The sequence below is a fragment of the Myxine glutinosa genome, chromosome 5, assembly GCF_964187855.1.
Source record: "Myxine glutinosa chromosome 5, kmMyxGlut1.1, whole genome shotgun sequence".
Taxonomy (NCBI): Eukaryota; Metazoa; Chordata; class Myxini; order Myxiniformes; family Myxinidae; genus Myxine; species Myxine glutinosa.
The window spans coordinates 118,512,156-118,518,105 of NC_136265.1; the positions used below are offsets into that span (position 1 = coordinate 118,512,156).

At 43.5% G+C, this 5,950-nt stretch overlaps 1 pseudogene; it reads left to right on the forward strand.

Annotated features, from left to right (window-relative positions):
• The first annotated feature begins 325 nt into the window (after positions 1-325).
• LOC137428801 (small nucleolar RNA U3) lies at positions 326-522 on the forward strand (annotated as a pseudogene).
• The last annotated feature ends 5,428 nt before the right edge of the window (positions 523-5,950 follow it).

Here is a 5,950-nt window from a genome sequence, read left to right on the forward strand (position 1 = left end):
GTGCCGCCCTGTGGCGTTGGCAAAAACTGCATGCAAATCGGACCTGGCAGGAGTAATGCCCTGCCGGTGGATTAAGGGGTCTCACTCCTATTAAGAGGAGTGGTCCCACCTGTATGACCATGCATTGTGGCCCTTCGGGGGCATGATGCATGCGTTTGAATGACCATGTGCTTCCCCCTCGGGGTTGAGGCGCATGTGTATTGTTTTGGGGACAGCCTTGTTGACGATGTGCCTTGGCCATGGGGTCAAGGTGCACGTCCGAGGCTGTTCAAATGTTTGGACTTTTTACCTTTTTTCACACGTAAAAAAGGCAGGCCCTGACTGCGGCCCTAAACCAGTTTGTGAGTCCAGAAACGTAACTGAAAGTGAACGGACACGTTAACCCTGATGAGGAGCAGAAACCTCGCTTCCTGAGCGCGAAGCCGGCTTGAGGTGCTGCTTATGCGGCTGCTTCCTGCCATTGATGACCGTTCCATTCACCACCTGGTGGTTTGTGGAGGGAAGCGAGGTATTCTGAGGGGTTAACTTATTATATCAACAAATAAAAAATTCATTCATTATTCGTTAACACCTTTCACTTCCTTGTTTCCATAACACCCGTTTTACATCGGTTGATGTTATATCAGACTTTTCACTGTCATCTTGTTTCCTTCAACTTCCTTTCTTTTCCACCGGACGAGGAGACGAGTCTTTTTATTTTTTGTATAAAAGATCGAGGCTCATGTAAGAGCAAACATCAATCACAAAAAAAACGGACACACAAAACATGCAATAAAGGGAGCGGGATGGAGGGAAGCACACTAGTACAACAGCAGAGAACAGGGACATCGGGAGATCTGTGGGAGGGAGAGGGCTTGAGAAGCCGGCGCGGGGGCGGGGGAGCGTTGGGGGGGGGGGGGGGGGCGGGAGTGGGAGAGGTATAAAACACATGGACACTGCTAGAACTTCCGGGAAAGAAAGTTGTCGGTATTTCAAAAAAAAGTGGATCTGTGCTGAATTAACGAGGGTCTGTGCTGAATAGTTCAAGGTTTTGGATGGGGGGAAATAAGAGATGGTGGTGCAAATTCTAAACGCAGATATTATTATTCCCGTTGGACACTTAATCCAAACCGGGAGCTCATGGGTGGATCTCGTCCGTGCGTGTGACCCCAACCACATCTCGGAGATGTGTGGACCGATTTTGTTCATACTTCACACGAACGAACGGACACTTGAACGAGACCCAATCCAAAAGTCCCCGTTCTATCTCTCCCTGGTTGCTCCCTCCTCCGGTATGAAAGACCTGAGCCTCGTCCTGGAGGTGGGGTTGTTATCTTTGTCAAAAACTCTCTTCCTCATGCTCCCTGCACTGCACTGCACTCACCACACCCCCAAGAATACCTCTGGCTACGGCTTCCCCTCCATTCCCACCTTTTGTTCATGCCAGTACAGTGCACTATGGGAGTGGCAAGGGGAGTCATGTAATTATACTTTTTATTATTGCCAATTATTATTACTTTTACAATATGTTAGATGGGGTCATTGGAAGGATCAGAACATGCATGGCATTGTAAACATGTAAGATCAGGTCATTGGGAGGATCAGAACACGCATGGCATTATAAAACGTTAGATCATGTCATTGAAAGGATCAGAACATGCATGGCATTATAAAATGTTAGTTCAGGTCATTGAAAGGATCCGAACATGCATGACATTATAAACATGTTAGATCAGGTCATTGGGAGGATCAGAACACGCATGGCATTATAAAATGCTAGATCAGGTCATTGAAAGGATCAGCACATGCATGGCATTATAAACATGTAAGATCAGGTCATTGAAAGGATCAGAACATGCATGACATTATAAACATGTAAGTTCAGGACATTGAAAGGATCAGAACATGCATGGCATTATAAAATGTTAGATCAGGTCATTGAAAGGATCAGAACATGCATGGCATTATAAACATGTTAAATCAGGTCAATGAAAGGAGCAGAACATGCATGGCATTATAAACATGTAAGTTCAGGTCATTGAAAGGATCGGAACATGCATGGCATTATAAACATGTTAGATCATGTCATTGAAAGGATCAGAACATGCATTACATTATAACATGTTACATCAGGTAATTGAAAGGATCGGAACATGCATGACATTATGACATTTTCGATCAGGTAATTGAAAGGATCAGAGCATACATGATATTATAACATGTTACATCAGGTCATTGAAAGGATGGGAAAATGCATGATATTATAATATGTGAGATCAGGTCATTGAAAGCACCAGAACATGCACGATATTATAATATGTTAGATCAGGTCATTGAAAGGATCAGAACATGCATGATATTATAATATGTGTTACGTGCTCCTCCCCAAACCCCGGTCACGGTGTACCTCCGAGCCTCGAGAGGAGTCACGGCAGAAAGATGTGTTATTCTGTGTGTCAAAGATCAATGGTGAAACCACACCAATTGTTACAAACAAACAAGTATTCTATTAAGGTCACAAAAGAATAACAGTACAATAACAATAGTAATCAATTGTACAACCAATATATCATTCCTATGATGGTACCATCAGTTTCATACAATATAACTCACTGTGCTCCAAGTTAGCGAAAATAACATTCCCAATGTCTCTGTCCCAGCTTCAAACCAAAGTCGATCCACGCTCCAGTGATCGTCAGAACAATGTTGTATCGAGACCAGAATCCCGCTCGGTTGACAGTCACACTGCCAAAGATAGGCAAAAGTGTCCTCAAGAGGTTGCTGGGAAATTACACCTTCGGGTATGGACGTTCAATGGCTCCCAATCGGCGAACTGCAATTTCCCACTCAAAATCCACGTTATGCACACACACACACACACACACACACACACACACACACACACACACACACACACACACACACACACACACACACACACACACCAGGTTAACGGCTGTATGCATTGAAATGGTTGAAGCGAGGGTGAAAACCTGGAGCGATGCAAAAATCAGGCGCGAGGTAAAATGGCCAACAGTCCGTTCTCGAGATGTAATGGCACTCAAATGATACTCTTCGGAATCAACCACAAAACCTGTCACGCAGGTTTATCTGTCACAGCGATAACAACTCTGTCGCAGGAATCCCTTTCCCAGGAAACCCCAAAGTTCGCTAGTGACCTCCGTTCGCCAGCGTTTGCTCAAAACCTCCAAACAGCTCGGCTCCTTCTCCGACCTCACTTGCTCCGCCTCTTTCTCCTCTCCTTCTTCCTCTTCTTCTTCCTCCGGTTCCCGATCCGGTTTCCGGTTTCTTTTTAATACATTAACTTTTTTTTTAACCTTTTGAAAACAGTTATCTCTATTTCACCTAAATGATAACAATAATAGTACAACAACAACACAACAACATGCATTTTAAAGGCCATTTTCCCTGCTAGAGTGGGGGTTAGCCTTGAGTTCCCCATGACAGTCTTCTCCATTTTGCCCTAACAATAATAGTACATGCAACCAAAAATGTTTACAGTGGATGACAACCACAACAATGGAAGTGACGAATCCGTAACACTTACCCACCTCAAGAAAGAAAGTTGGAACATAGTGAAAACTTTCTTTGCATGCAAAAACTCTTTTAACAAACAAAAGTAAAACTCACCCCCAAATGATCAATTCACGTGAGCAACAACAATTAATATTTCCCAAAAATAAAGCAACAAAACTTCCAAACAACCTACAGGAATTTCCAAAGTTAGTTCACTCTGGATAAAGCATCAGCAACGACATTGTCCCTGCCCTTTACATGCTCAATTTCCAAGTTGAACTCCTGCAAAGCCAAACTCCATCTCATCAACCTCTGATTTATATTTTTCATTTTTTGAATGAAGGTTAAGGGGTTGTGATCAACAACAACAACAACATGCATTTTAAAGGCCATTTTCCCTGCTAGAGCGGGGGTTAGCCTTGCGGTCCCCATGACAATCTTCTCCATTTTGCCCTATTTTCTGCATCTCTCCTTGTTAACCCCCTTGCCCGCATTTCTTCTTCCACCATCTTTAGCCAAGTCTTTCTCGGTCTTCCCCGTGTAGGGGAAATGGTGCGGGAGACTCAAGACTCCAATGATCGGACACAGGTTTTACAAAAGGTCATGACTTTATTACATTTTAACTGGTTGTTCACTTTCATTCCAATACCAAATAACTACCGTTTAACTCAATGGACCAGGTCACTCTATCCGCATGGTCCTTCTCGTTCGGCCGATGTTCCTCCGCCATTCCCGTCGGGCAGAGGTTCTGATGATGGGCGCTCGTTCGCTCCGTCGAGCAGGAGTTATCGTGGCAAGTGCTCCCTTGGCTCAAAGTCCCTTCTGTTTATATCGGCACACTTCAGTTAATCCTCTGTCCGCTGAAATCGTAATCCCTTCTCCGCTGACGTTACTGGTCGCCTCCCTGGCACCAGCTAGCCCCCCTCCTGCTGTGAGTTCCATTTACCAAACAATAGGGGGGTGCTCCAGCCTGGGGCTGTGACCAGGTGTTTCAAGAGATTACCATGTTCGTGCACATTCTGCTTCGTTACCAGATTTAATCAATGAGTTACCAGTGCCAATCAGTACGTTACACTGAGTTACACTTCCACAATTCCCTCATCTTTTTGTTTTTGTTTATATTAACCATTAATCTAAACATCAATATAAGTAAACAGTCAATCACTACAAGTAAACATCATTACAAGTATAAGTAAATAATCAATCACTGCAAGTAAACATCATTACAAGTATAAGTAAATAATCAATCACTGCAAGTAAACATCATTACAAGTATAAGTAAATAATCATAACTTTGGTAATCAAATTCCCTTAGGCATACACCGTCATCCTGCAAGAATCACAAAACATTTCGTTGGTCATTGACTTCTTCCATATTGTTCAATCTATTGCATTTGCATCACAAATATATTTTCAAAACAACACTTCACCATCACCAAGATACAACAATTTCACTTCATTTTCAAGTTTTGTAAAGCATCTGCACCATCTGGCAAAAACGTTTGCCTCCACACAAATGTTGACTTTGTTTGAAAGGAAGGGCTGATCACTTGTGTTTGAATCCAGGTATGAAACATTTTCTCCTAATGTCTTCATAGCTCCTGCACTACTTCGTGTAGGATTTCGCTGTTGTGGTAACATTGCGGAGTCATAGACTGACCCTGCTCTCCTTGTAGCATTCTTGCCACTTTTTGCTGTAAACCATTGTAATTCCTGAACAAGGCCTTCACCCAGTTGTAGTCGACTTGCCTCCTCCCTCATTGTGAGTGGGCAGCAAGTATTGGTGTGACGTTGATTGGCCAGCAAGATGTGGAACAGGGATGCCGGATGCATCCACAATGATGTTGGGACCATGGTGTTCAGGTCATCCATGGTCCATACCAGGAGTGGCCCGCAGAATCGCGCACAGCTGTTGTGAAAAGGCACAGCCATTGGTTTGCAGCTCCATGCTGGCTCCCCGGAAGTTGGTGAAGTAATAACATATGTCCCAGCATTTCACAGAGGTTGCGGGTAAAATGTCGTTGTCCTGCAACTTCTGATGTGATGAATGTTCGAAGCCTTCGAACAAGAGTAAGTGATCGCCTTTCTTTCATATGTTGCAGTGTGATCCAGGCAAATGGTCACATAAATTTCCTTGGTGAAGGTAAGCATTCATCTCCAAGTTACACGGGAGAATGTCTTCATCATTCTTTGAGAAAGAGGGTGTATGCCATGATTAACTTCATTTTTTAGTCACAAATTTTCTTTCTCGAACTTCTTCCCAATTCCGTTAGCACTCCCTTCAAAATGTGATCTCGTCTTATCCTTATGCTCAGTCACATCTGAATCTGCTTTCCGCACACACTGAATCAGATAGGGTACATCTCACCATGAAATCAGCATAATCATGCATATCTTCCGACAGTTTCACATTCAACAATTTGTTGTTTTTCCT